This window comes from Sapajus apella, unplaced genomic scaffold (assembly GCF_009761245.1).
Source record: "Sapajus apella isolate SASKATOON/1434 unplaced genomic scaffold, GSC_monkey_1.0 scaffold35, whole genome shotgun sequence".
NCBI lineage: Eukaryota > Metazoa > Chordata > Mammalia > Primates > Cebidae > Sapajus > Sapajus apella.
The window spans coordinates 12,566,563-12,581,186 of NW_022436975.1; the positions used below are offsets into that span (position 1 = coordinate 12,566,563).

The window sequence follows — 14,624 nt, forward strand, 5'->3', positions numbered from 1 at the left end:
TTCTTTTCTCAGCTGTATTTATGTGGCTGACTTTCACTGATATCTTAATGTTGCATATGTAAGCTTAAAATTTTTACTTAATTCTTTTTGTTTCAATTTCTCTATCAAAATTTGTAATTTTTGTTTACATTTACAAATTAATTATGATCATTTAAAAGTGTGTGTCCAAATCCTCTTTTTATGTTGTTTCTTTGATTTTTACAGGCATGTTTCTTGTCTCTTCATACGATTATTTGTCATATATTAGGTATAAAATATAGAAATGATCAAGGTCTAAGATAAGGAAACAATTCTTTTTTTTTTTTTTTTTTTTTTTTAAGTACTCGGCATTTAATGAACCTCCCTCCATGTGGCTTCAAGCCACGAGGACACAGGCCCCCCCGACACCCTTAATCTTCTCCTCAGCTCTTCTGCTGAAGAATTTGGCCTTGACGATGACAGGCTGCTTTGGGAGCTTTCCCTTGCCCAGAACTTTATAGTTGCCCGATCGCACCACATCAATGATGGGAGCAGCCCCAGTCTTGTTTTTAGCAGCATTCACTCGTGTCTGCTCACTAACCAAAGTCCACAATTTGTCAAGGTTGACAGTTGGGCAGAAGCTCTGGTTCCTCTTTAAGTGGTAATGCCTCATACCAACTTTCCCAAAGTAACCTGGGTGGTATTTGTCGAAGTTGATCCTGTGGTGATGCATACCACCGGCATTACCACGGCCTCCGGGGTGCTTCCGGTGCTTGCCGATGCGGCCGTGGCCGTGGCTCACGTGGCCCCGAAGTTTCCGGGTCTTCCTCAGTCTGGATGGCATGCTGGCGGCCCAGACGAAAAAGGACGGCCTTTCCAAGTCTCGCGAGGTATCGAGCACCAGGAAACAATTCTAACTGTAGGCTCATTCATATTCCTAGACTTTGACCTGACTGGTCTCAAACTAAAGCTTAATATTGACCAGGTCAACCCTGTTGCAGACCTAATCTCATTGTCACATCCACTTACCTGATTTTGTGAAACTATCACAAGCTCTACTTAGCTTCTTAGTTACCTCCTCCAGATCATCTCTCTGAGTTTTCTTCTTGACTGAATTTGGCTCCATAAACCTGCTCTGCCTTCAGGTCAATTAAACATTTATTTTCTGGCTGGAATTTTAATTTGTTCTAAGAAGAATGAACCCAGTTACATAGTATGCCTTTACTAGAGCTGAAGTTCTAGTGATTTTAATACACTCTTGAGCATGACTTGCTAATGTTATTTTGGATTTTTTACCATATGTAAGGCACTTTTATAGGTTCTGGGGATAGAATACATTGAATAGCGACTAGGTTCCTGCCTTTATGAAGTTTACATTCTAGTGGCGGTGGAACATATAGTAAAGAAGACAGAAAAAAATTATACGTATTTCAGATTGGGCTAAGTATTATGAGTATTAGGTTCTAAAATATAGCCATGAATACTGTAGACAAAGCCTGAATATCTTGAGTTTAATTGTGTGTGAGTGAATGGAAATATATAGTAAGAAGCAAACAAGTATATAGTACGATTTCAGATACTGGTATGTGCTTCTCTCACTGCTATATAAGCTTTTCTTATAACCCTGTGAAGCTGAGAATGGGAGGGAGGGAGGGAGAATGAATTTCCATTTATTATTGGTTTTAAAATTGTCTTTATTTTTGACCACCTGATCAGTCATAAAATGCTAATGCTTTGTGTCTCCCATACAATTGTGTCCATTTTTCTTTGAGTTTTAATTTTTTTTTTTACTTTATATGGTTCTAAGCTGTAGTGTTGAACATATAATCTTACCATTACTGTAAAGCCATCATCAATATATTACACTTTAATCATTGTAAAATGATCATTTACCATTTTAATACCTTTGTTCTGAAATTTACTTATAAATATTTTGCTACAAATATTTGCTGTTTTTTGTATTTTTTTTAGGCAGGGTTGTAACATTTTGGGAATTCAATGAGATGACACTACCTTCTAAAACTATAATTATAAAGCTGTAGGGAAGACAGGATGAGATCATAGAATATTTCAGCTGGAAGAAACTTGGATTCCCTTCATAAACAAGAATATTGATTTCCAGAGTGTTGGGGAGAGTGCTTGAGGGAGCCTGACTGAATTAACAGTCGTGCTAAAGCAGACACTAAACATCTGATCTTTTGAGAGAGTTCTGGTACCTTCACATTACCAGACTTCTCTTCAAGCTGCTTCCATTATTCATTAATTCAGCAAACATTTATTAATCATCTAAGAAACCCACTAAGTGCTGAGGTTGTAGCAGGGAACACTACAGACAAAACCTCAGTGCCAGCAGAAGTTGAATTCTTGTCTGTCTGTGTGTGTGGAGAGGTGAAGGAGAGAAAATAAACCAGTAAGCAAAGGTATAACAAAATTTAAGCCATCGATAAGTCCTATTCTATATCCATTATGAGCTTCTTCTTATCATTTCTGTCCTGCAAATAGATTTCTAAGCACAAAAAGGTCTTGTGTTTGGTTCCAAGGCACTTCTTTTCAAGTAAGACAATAGAGGAGGAAGAGAGATCAAATTAATCTCTAGGGCAGCACATTTTGTACAATCTGTCAAAATAACTGAAATATTTGCCATAATTTTTTAAAAAACCTGAAACTTGACCTTACTATAAGAAGTAGGCCCTTAGACAAGGAGATGTATACTTTTGAAATCAAAGTATTGTCTTTGACTTAAGGGAATGTGTAATTCGATTTTCTTTCACACGAATTACATATTAGTGCTTTGGATAACTAATATATTTGAATTTTATTTTTTATATAATAAAAAATATATATAACATAAAATTTACCATTATAACCATCTTAACTGTCTAGTTCAGTGGCATTCAGTACATTTACATTGTTGCACAATCAACACTACCAACTGTCACCAAAGGTTTTCATTATTGCAAACTGAAACTCTGTTCCCATAAAACAATAACTCCCAATTCCCCCATCCTCCTAGCTCCTGGAAACCACTATTTTACTTTCTTTCTATACAAATTTGACTACTCAAGCTACCTCAGGTATGTGGAACATGCAATGTTTTAAAATATTTTTAAAACTAAACTACCCTTTATAGGAATCAAGTAGCAAATTACTAACACAGGTAACTTTGTTCTGACCATTGTTATTAATTGTGGTTTTTATGCATTTTGCTTATTAGATTTGTGAGGTGACAAGTGAAGGAGGCAACTTTTGAAAATTTCAAACCAAATAAATCCCTAGAGCCTTCTCATGTCATACAGAGCTTCTATGTGGCTTAAAGAAGGCAAATTTTAGAATCAAGAACGTCTTCGCTACTTATATATTATTGTTATTGATTTCCTCACTGAAGGTATAAGTTTATAAGGCCTGTATGATATTATACTGCATAGTTTTTGGGTGATGTTTCCCATGCAAATGAAACAATTTTCCTAATGTTCAACGTTATTTTCCCCTGAAACAATGCCAAAAAGATGGCTTTGATTGATTATAACACAAGCATTTTATAATGGGTTAAAATCGATTATAGTTGCACCATTTGATTTAAACAAAACCCAGATTGTGGGGATAACGCTAACAAATGCGTTAGCAGCATCACTTTCGTTTTCTGTCTGTGTGCTAATTGACTAGACAGAATTTTGTTTTGCAGCAAGCAAATACTGATAAAATCTCTGTTGCTGTTCTGTTGATGACTTGTAGGCCTTGATTTCCTACAAACTTGATCTATATTCGGTAAAGCCACACATTTAAAATTTTGACTTTTAAGATTTTATTAAGTCTTAAATATGTTTTAACTCAAGACCAGAAATACTTAAATTATATATGATCCAAGCATCCCTGAAAAGGCTATGTGAATGATTTTTCAATACCTTCAATTCTCTGTCCTCTAAAATTAACTTTGGAAATGCTCCTGTCTGCTTGTAAAGTTGGAATGGTAAGATTTTGTATGTACCAGTGCAGGGCATAGGCTTCAAAACCATTAAGATGTGTAACCACATTACAGTGGGCTTACTGAGTATTTTTCAAAAGTTAAAGGGATGAGGGTTTGGAGATTTAGCTAGAGAAAGCTGAATAAGTAAGAGAAAGAAAATGGGAAAAGGCACCCAGGACTTAATTTTAAAAAATTAATGGGCTGGGATTTATTATTTTGTTTATAAAGAGATATATTAACCTAAATTTGGAGTTGAGAAAATAAATATGCCTCTATGCCACTCATTGACTCATGCTACCCTGAATTACTATATATATTTTATTTATGTGTCTTGTTACTAGAATAGGAGACTTGCTATGCATTGCTAGTTTATTGGTGGCTATTAATGTCAATGGCGGTGGTGATGATCATTGGTGGTGGGTAGCGACTACTATCACTGAGAAAGCCAGGAGCAGGAAGAAAGGCAAGACAAAAGGAAGAAAGAAATGCATGAAGGAAGCCTCCTAACAGGGCAGACCCGGCCAGTCCTCTCTTTGCTCCCGTGAGCTGCATTTCTGTTGCACAAATGCTCTTGCCTTTTTCCCTTTAGATGGAGACAAATCTGATTTTAATGGCAAAAGCCTATTTGCAGTGATTCCAATAATGAACAAGAAATAGATCTGCAGATTTTTGAGCTACTGAATGTGTAAAAATTCCTTGACATGCAAGTAGACAAGATAATAGCATTCAGTAAGAAAGCAGCCTGCCTCAGTTTTTCAAAGGATTGATTATTTTATACTTTAAAATATTATTTTTTATTCTACTTCCCAGAGAGTACAAAGCAGTGTCATATAGCTTGTGAGGAGAGAAGAAAATATTATTTCATATTGAGCAAATGCACACCAGGAAGACCTTTCCAAATCAGGCTTGAGTCAAGTACTAGTCAAGGCAGCCCCGTGGAGGGAGGGGATCAGGAGACGGAAGCATCTAACAAAGTGCAAGGCCAGCAGAATCAGTTCTCACATCTGTGACCCAGGCATCTTACCTGAGACTCCAGAACAGGTTATTTATTGCTCTTTTTCCCCGGGTTGCTGAATGGCTTTCACCTAAACCACGGAGAGCATCCTTGTGTGTGAATTCAAAATTGCCATTGAGTTATGTTATATAAGGGAGTTGTAAGTGAATTTCTGTATACTTAGATTAGAACTCTCCTCTACTTGTCTAGTAAAATGACTACATAATTAACATTCTTGTTCCCCTAAGTGCATATTCTGCACAACAGAATGTTTTAGGGAATGACAATGCCTAACTTTGGTTTTATTTTATACATTCCAAAGGTATAAACGGAGAGGAGGAGGGTGATACATGCTCCCTAACTCTGGATCCTAATAGGTATAAAACATTTAAAAATTCCAGTGTCTAAAAAATTATATTATTAAAGATTCCTAAGTACAGCTTAGGCAATAATTCTGTAGTCAAGCCACCACACGATTGTAGCTGAAGCATGTATTAAAAATCACTCACACAGTGATTTAATATATCATCTCTGTTTAGAAACTGAGGCATATCATTGGCGAGTAACTCCAGCAGGCACATCTGAAAAATGAAATGCAATAGCTAGTGCTTAGATACCTGGAAAGTCAAGCTGTTTTTCCTGCATGCGTTTTCCACTTGGCTGAGGGCTGACATGAAATGTGATCGGGGTTTCTTCCTAGCTCCATTCACAGGGGTCCTATTTTATGGCAATTATTGCACCATGGTACATTCATTCATATATAAGCTGAAATGTCAGAGGAGTTCCTGACCTTGACATATCAGTAGAAATTCCCCAAAACACAACAGATCAGGTAATCCTTAAATGTCAAGACAATGCTGTATAGGCAGGAATCACTAACGTGATATTTTCCTTGAAGGGAAATCATTGCAAGGCATCTATCATATGCAGTCCTGTGTGGAGTTTGATTAAATATGGCAGTAACTGCAGCCAAAGTTTTTAGGGCAAAATCAAAGATCTGGTAACAGAAGGAGGTGATGTGGGCAGCACGCTGCTCATGCATCATAAGGAGAGAGATTTCAATAGCATACGCAAGCAGTGGCATCTATGCATTCAAAGCCACCTTCTAGCTCAGACTCTGAAAACTGGTGCTCATTAGGTTCTCTAAAGCACTGAACATTGTAAAGAATTTCATGGGTATTTATGGTTAAGAGCAGATGTGGAGCAGGATAGTTCTAGTGACGCAGGCTGCCCGGGCTGCAGCTGTGGGTATATTCCTGCATACAGAGGGTACTCAGGCCCCAGCCCCCACCAGCTGCAGCACAAGGCTTGCAGGAGGGTCTGCAGCACCACCTCACATTTCCTCCTTTACCCAGTCACGTGGCAAAGTGCTGCAGTAAATCCAGAGCCTGCTGATTGCTCCCTTCGCATGTGTTGCCTCTGCCTAGAATGCGTAACCCCTATATCTGATTTCTCCTCCTTTGCTTTCAGTTTAAATGTCACCTCCTTCCCTGCCATCGCCTTCCCCCATGTAAAGCAGGACGGCACTTACCTGTCTTTATTACTCTATTCCGGTTCCTTCTTGGTTCTCTTCAGAGCACGTACATGCTATATTTTGCTTATTTGCATGCCATTCAGTCCATTTCCTTCCTTTTTTAAACAGATATTAATGGCCAGAGAGTTAGAGAAAGTGCTTGAGCTTGCTTATTTAAATTAATGGTGGTGCCTTTAACTATGTCTATAACATCTAAAAATGCAGGGACATCTGAAAGACCATTTGTTTGCAAATAAAACTAATGATCAGTGATAAAGCAAACAGCAAACACACAGTCCAAAGGAAGGAACAAAACACTTTTTCCTTAGGCTGCTAGTAGACATCTGTTCTCCCTCTTCTTCCTATACAGCCACTGCATAGATGAAGCACATTTACCCCTCTCTCTTTCTCCTCTTCACCTCTCCATACCAGAACTCTATCGTCTCTTTCTCTAACCCTGTGGACAAAATGTTGGTTAATAGACCTGGAGTGTCAGGGAGGGGCATCTGATCTTCAGGCCTTTCTTATAAAAGGATGAGATGAAGAAAAGTGGTCCTGCTGGGTCCAGCCCAAATGTATTGACAGGCTCCTAGGGTCTAAGTTCTGTGCTGAATCTTTTCTCTTGTTTCCATTTTCTATTACCCTAACTTGATAAGGACCAGCTCCCCAGAGGAAGCAAGGGTTCCTATCCAGAAAGCAAGTCAAGGGGGAGCAGATAATCATGCTGAGGAAGTTGTAATGGTGCTCAGAATGCAGACACAGAAATACAAAGCTTTGCAAGCTTGATGTGCTTGAGAGTGATACAAGGTGCTTGTTTCGATTCAAATTCCCAGGTTTCCCTAGCCCCCTGAAATTTGGATCTAGTAGGTTTGGGGGGGAGTGTTAGACCTCAGAATCTACATTTTAAAGAGACGCCTGATAATATTGTAAAAGCTAGTTTTGTGTCTTTACCTGTCATAGAAGAATGAAGCATCTGTGGCTTGAGCTCTGTGATCTAAGTCAGAGCTTCCAACTGATGTGTGTTCTAATACTGCTTCCCATAGGTGGCCAGGGAGCCCAGGTCCAGAGGGATGACCCTTGACCATCCCTTTATCTTGCTGTTCCTTATAAATGCTGTCACTTGTTCTGAGTGTGTGTTCCTGTGAAAGCAGTTGTGAAACACTGGTTAAGCAACATTATTTTGGAACATTCGTCAAGGGATACCTTGACTAACTAAACTAATTTCAGAGCTAAGAGTAGTGAAGAAAAAAATATAGTTCAGGGTTAGCGTGGAATGCAGGGGGGGCCCCTGTTTGACATTGCCATTTGCCATCCACTCTGCAAGTCCAGAAGAGACACAAAGTTCTGGATACTGAGTGCTGGAGATGGAAGGTTTGTGTCCCCCTACTTCACCTCACCCCACATTCATAGGTTGAAGTCCTAACTCCCAACGTGATAGTATTAGGAGGTGGAGCTTTTGGGAGGTGATTAGATCAGGAGGGTAGAGCCCTCATGAATGTGATTAGAGATCTTGTGAAAGAGACCCCAAAGAGCTTCCTGGTCCCTTCCCATGTTAGAAACCAGTTAGAAGGAGCCATCTGTAAACCAGAAAGGGGCCATCATCAGAACCTGAATCTGCTGATGTCTTGATCTTGGACTTTGCAGCCTTGAAAACTGTGAGGAATAAATTGGTATTGTTGATAAGCCACTGAGTCTATGGTATTCTGTTATATAGAAGCCTGAAAGCATTAAGACAGTGAGGACTCCACACTGCCTTCAGGCAAGGGACACACGCTTCTTGTGTTGAATCACTGCTTTTCTTTCTTCCACCATTTGGCAGCAATTTGCATTGCCGTGTGTGTGTGTTTATGTGTGTGTGTATTTTTTTTTTTGGAGACAGGGTCTTCCTCTGTTGCTCAGGTTGGAATGCAGTGTTGTAATTATAGCTCACTGCAGCCTCAAATGATCTGAAGTGATCTATTCTCATTTTAGCCTGTCATGTGGGCACTGCAGGCACATGGCCACCATGCCTGGCTAATTAAAAAACAATATTTTTGACATGGGGTCTTACTATGCTGCCCAGGCTGGTCTTGAACTTCTGAGTTCAAGTGATCCTCCTGCCTTAACCTCTGGACTAGTGGAGATTATAGATATGAGTGACTATGCTCGGCTGCCTTATATTTTTGAAACATGCTGTAGGATGCTGCTTGTCTCTCCAATGGAACAGTGTCCACTCATCAAATGTGCAGTTGTCTTTCCAGGCACAGTGCCTATAATACCAGCTACTCAGGAGGCAGAAGTAGGAGGATTGCTTGAGCTGAGAAGTTCAAGACTAGCCTGGGCAACATAGTGACACCCTATCTCAGGGGAAAAAAAAAAAAAAAAAGGCAGAGTCTCCAGGTACATCTGATAAGAATTGAGAAGGATTTTTGAACCTTGTTCTGAAAGGAGAATTGCACCACTTCAAGGAAAGCACATGTGCTAACCTTGTCTTTGGCTTCAGCACCTGGAAAGATAGAGATTAGGCATCCTCCCTCTACTGACCAATGCCCATGTCATATTTGGATGCGTTTTCCTTGACACATCACTTCCTGCCTCCCAGGCTGCAGGCAGAGTTTGCAGTGACTGCGTGGCAGGCATTCAGGGTGCTCCCACCCTACCTGCTCTTTGAGGTTGACTTGCCCTTTTTTGCCTGGGGTCTGCCAGGAGATTCAGAGCTACAGCAGCAAACAGCACTCATTGCTCTAGGAGCCTGAGGCATCACACATCTGCTCCTGCTGAAGACGCTGGAATTCAGGGGTGTTGGGGGAAACTGCCCATGATTTAAGATGATCTTATGGGCAATTTAGTGAAACCTGCTGTGCCATGTTGTCTCAGGACAGGAAGATGAATGTAATTTTTAGTGATTGAATCAGCTAGCATTTGAAAGAGGAGGAGCTAGAGAGTGTCACCTCCCTGGGAAACTTGATAGATGAAAAATGACCCAAAGATACCCCTGGCTAAGTATTCAGCTTGATTGGCACAAGGTACTGAAAATGTCTTCATATTTACCATAATTTACTTAAGATTTCTGCTAAAATTCCTTGCCATTTCCCCAGCAAACAGAGGATGGGGTCTGGGTTTTATATATTGCTATTTTTTTACCCCTATGCTTTTCCTTGAATATAAATTATCAATTATTTTTAATAACACAAATATACAATTGTGGTTTAAAATGCACAGATTATTTTTGGTTGACTTGAATATAGTTTTGTATTTACATATGAAAATGGGTGTGCTTTATGTTGAAAATTCATGTTTAGCAAAATAATGAAGCCCCACTGGGTAGCTCTCCTTCAGCAAGTGTTGGAAGGCAGCTCAGTTCCATCTAAGTCCTTTCATCGACTCTTATCTATAATCCATGATGTCTTGCGATTCAACACTACCAACCTTTAGACATTTTGGCTAGTAGGAGAGAAAGAGTTAAGTGTTTGCATTTCTACCTTTTTTTGATGCAGTGAATGGGAGTTGCAAACACTATAATGCAGCATACCAGGTGTGCTGAGCAGGCACGACGTTGCAGAAAGGTCATAGGAATTGTTATCACAAAATATCGGTTTGAGTACTGCTACTCAACAATAGAGCCTTAGGCAAGCTATTTAATCTCTCTAAGCATTAGAGCTTCCTCAGTAAGGGTTATCATTGCCAGTATCCTGTTTATCCCATGGGATGGTTGTGAAGATCCAATGAGATGGTAGATATGAAAACATTTAGTAACATTTAGTAAACTACAACATGTCCCTTTCAAGCAGTCTAGGGCTCTGGCACTAAACAAGCATCTTGGGTTGAGAAAGTGGTAATTGTCATAGAGATTGAGTGTTAGATTTTCTGCTTACAAAGAGAGCAACTACCTGAAATAACTTCAAATCAACTCTCAGTGGACTTTCAAAAGTTTCTCTTCAAGCTGAAACAGTGTGAAAAGGAAGTATCAGCAGAGATACCCTCATGTCAAAATCAAGGGAGCCCGGAATAGAGGCTCGATCTGGCAGGGTCACTGTTGAACCACTGACATTCGCTGGTTGCAGACTTTTGTGTTTTTCTTCCCACTGAATCTCTCCGGGTGGTCTCATTCAGCCCCATGATGTCAAATGCTGTCTATATGCTTGAAGACACTGAAAGTGATAGCTCCAAATTGGAACTTTCTCTGAGTTTAATGATCCGAAATGGGGCCTGCTCACCTGGTGCAGTGTAAGACCAGATATCCACACTGAGGGTTGCACTGGGAGAGATGGAAGGCATTTATTTGTAGGGCGTCAAACAAGGAGAATCAAGCTAATGCTTATGTCCTGACCTCCCCAGTAGCTTACAGGTAACAGTCTTTTAAAAGCAGGAGTAAATTTCAGGAAGGAAGAAGCTACAGGCAAAATTGTAAATCAATACATCAAGGTTACACATTGGTTTAGTCCTTAAAGGGCAGGATATCTTGAAGTGCAGGCTTATAGACCATAGTCAGATTCAAAGATGCTCTGAATTGCAATTGGTTAAGGAAAAGAAGTTTTATTTTTAAATTTGAGGTCAGCAGAAAAGAATGTTAGCTCTGGCTTGTGAGTGTAACTTCCTCCAGGACCCTCAGGAAGACATTTAGAATACAGAATGGTGGTCAGAGTTCAGTCCCCAGTTCTCCCTTCTCTGAGGTCCATATACCTGCAGAGCTGGAGTTGGTGGGAATGCAGGTCTGAAGTTGGTGGGAATTGGGGTTTCTGAAGAACAATTCAGAGACATGTTATGGTGTTATTTTTAGTTTCTATAGGGAAACAGACATCCCGTGATTCTAGCTTCATTGGCTATTGCTTTAAGCTACTATTATCTTCTGGCTTATTTACTTCTCAGGGCTGGAGTTGCCCTTGTAGGAACTCAAGATTTTCCTTTATTTCCATGCTGGGAGTCCCACAGACCCATAAGGGGAGGGCCTGGCTCTGTCTCATGAGCCCCAAGCATTCAAATTTTCAATGTTATCACCTGGCTATCTGATAGGCATTAGAAAATTAACATGGCCTATACTTAGCTACTATCTGCTCCTCAAATCTACTTTCCATCAAGCTTTATTTATCTCAACAGATGGCATTACCATTCACCCAGTGGTTTAGGCCCAAATTGTAAGAAACATTCCTGCTGGACTCTGTATGGAAGTCGCCAAGCATTCAAATCCCAACTCTGCTGCTTTATTAGCTCGGTGACTTCGGATTAGTTACTGAATCTTTCTGTACTTCAGTTGCCTTAACTATAAAATGGGCATAATATGCATATCTCTATTTTTAATCTGTAAAATGAGGATAATGCCTATTTCTTTGAAATTCTGTGAAGTTTAAATGTAAAACACTCAATTTAGTACCTAACACATCTGAAAGTTCTATGAAGAGGTTTGCTGTTACGATTTTCTCATGCCACGTAAAGTTTACTGGCAAAAGTTGTCAGCTCTGCTTTCAAAATATACCCTAAATTTGACCACTTCTCACTATTCCAATATCACAACTGCTGTTCAGACTGTAATTCCTTTTCTACTGAGGTCCTGGGTACTTCCTAACCTGTTGCCTGCCCTACTTTCCCTCTGTTACTGCAGAGCAGTTAGCATCTGCACAGACCCTCACCAGGCCTGCTGAGTCACAGCCACTCAGGTCCTGTCTCCTTTCCCATCTCATGGCTTCTCTCCACCTCATTCAGGATAAACTAGGATGCCATGATTGCTTTTGTGCACCAACTATTTCTTGACTCGGTTGTCACCCCTTCCAAGAGATCTTCCTGTGTCTCCACAGAGAAGCAGCCTCACCAGCCATGGCTTGCCATTGTCATTCCACCTGGGTTTATTCCTAGCACTTAGCAGGATCTGAGGTCTGGCAATGGACAGATCTAAGTCTTCCTGTTCATCTCCCCACGAAATGTTAGATGAGGGCCTATTTTGTTGCTATGTCCTGACAGTGTTGAACTTCACTTGATTCCTGGAAGACACCAAAAGATGAGAAATCCCTTTACCCTTTGTGTCCTGGGAAACAGCTTACAGAACCATCCCTCCCCACCCTTATCTTTGATAAGATTCACAGATGACTTCCCTTGTTTACTTGTGACAATGCCAGACATAAATCCTCCAAGTGTTCTTTCTTTTTCTTTTTTTTTTTTTTTCTGCCTCATAAATGCATAGCTGAACTGCTTTTCCCCACTGGTCAATCCCCACTGATCAATTGGAACAAAATGCTTGTTACAGAGATTTTTCTTCCCCCAGGCCAAAGAACTTTGGCTCACATTCAGCCTGAGCCAGCAGACAGCTCCAGGTGAGACTAGGTTGGCCTCAGGGTAAAACATTCTTGGACCTACCACCCAATCATGCCACCCTTTCATCCTAATTTCTCCACATTTATTTGGATCCTGTTGAAATCCTATTTCATCTTATTTCTCTACACAAGTTTTTCTTAGCCCCTCTGCTCCTTCCTATAAAAGAAAAGCCCTTTTGGCCAGACGTGGTGGCTCACGCCTGTAATCCAAGCACTTTGGAGGCCAAGGCAGGCAGATCACCTGAGGTCGGGAGTTCAAGACCAGCCTGACCAACATGGTGAAACCCCACCTTAAAGAAAAAAAAAAAGAAAGGCCCTTTTTGCATAACCCTTGAGATGATTACAGATCAGTGTTCCTTCTATAGCAATAGCTTCCCTCACCCTATGCAATAATTCCTTTCCCCTCTTGGAATAATATTTTTAAATAAAGTCTCTCCTTAATAAATCCAGATTTTTTTTTTTTTATTTGACAGTCCCCAGTGTCTAAAAGGTGCCTGGATCATGATAGATACCTAATGGATATTTGTTATGGACTAAAAATAGATTGCTCTTTGGGATTCTAACCAAAATATTGTAGTTTTTATTTATGTCAACCTGTATGCCTGGTGAATCCCAATGCTCACTGATGAAATCCCAACACTGTGGAGCCACACAGAGGCAGTTTCACTTTGAAATGGCTGCGGGGTGCAGAGACAGAACCTCAGGAGAGACAAGGCATTCAGGCCCAGAAGAGGTGGCTAACCGTAGAAATAAAATTGCGATTAACCCATTAACGCACCTCAGTTGATTCACTTGCAGAAAGAAATGCATGTCTGATCATCTGGAGATTTTGGTTTCCTTGTTGCCCACCCAGTCCTTTATAGCATACCACCAGCAAGAAAGATAAGGGTAATGTGGGGGCATGTCTTTGTATTTGTGGAGACTAAATATCCATGTAATCAAAAGGTATTATTATTATTTGTTTAAGTTTTTTTATTTTTCAATTAGGTCTTTAGAATTTTATAAATCTTGTATCCAAATTTGTGTTTTGCTCCTGGCTGTATTTATAAATTAAGACCCACAGAAACAAAATATGATAGAATAAAATAAGCCATAAATACACCCTCTATCCCCAACACATACACACATCTATATCCTTCCACTAGTTTTAGAGTTTTCTTTTGTTTTAGATCAGCCACAGTTTAGCCTCTGTTTTTTGAGCATGCAGTATTTGGCTGATTTTAATTTTATAGGAAAAATTAACTTCGGCCTTGAAAGATAGACCCACTCATATTTCCCATATCCTGCTTAAACAGCTGTGACTTAAAGAGCAAACAACTTTCCATACCAGTTTAGATTTTCCTCTTCTTGTGACTAATCTAACATCCTTCTCAACTGCAAATGTATTAAATGGTAATCATGACCGAGGTACCTAGCTAATTTGGGTTTATTGCCTGTTTATATGTGTAACAAATGTGAGCTTTCAAAATTAGCATCATTATGTTTCAAGATCCATAAAATATGCTTTAATATATTGTAATGATATTGTCATTTTGAGTTAATTTATTTAAGAAAATTCAGCTCACTGCTATTAAGAAATCTTTTTCAAAGCCGAGCATGAAAAAGGCCATTAATTAACCCTTTATTGATGGATTGATCAGAGGAGGAGAATTTGCCATTCATGGGCCCTGCCGGTTACTCAACACAGTATAAAAGCCTTGATGTCAGCTGTTTGGGGATAAGAGTCAATCTGAATAAGTATCAGAAATGGCTAATTATGCTGGCTAAAACTTCTTAAAAGTAGCATACAGAATATTTTAAATGTTTCATATAGTATGTAGGCAATCAATAGTAATTTATTGAACACCTTCACTGTGCCCAGCATTGTGCTATGAGCCATTGGGTGATGAAAAGATGCTGTAATATTCATTC

The 14,624-nt window shown here is 39.7% G+C and overlaps 1 pseudogene across 1 annotated transcript; it reads right to left on the bottom strand.

Annotated features, from left to right (window-relative positions):
- Positions 1-293: 293 nt before the first annotated feature.
- LOC116563523 lies at positions 294-857 on the bottom strand (annotated as a pseudogene). The gene has a single exon (XR_004274438.1). The product of XR_004274438.1 is annotated as a 60S ribosomal protein L27a pseudogene (transcript).
- Positions 858-14,624: the final 13,767 nt, after the last annotated feature.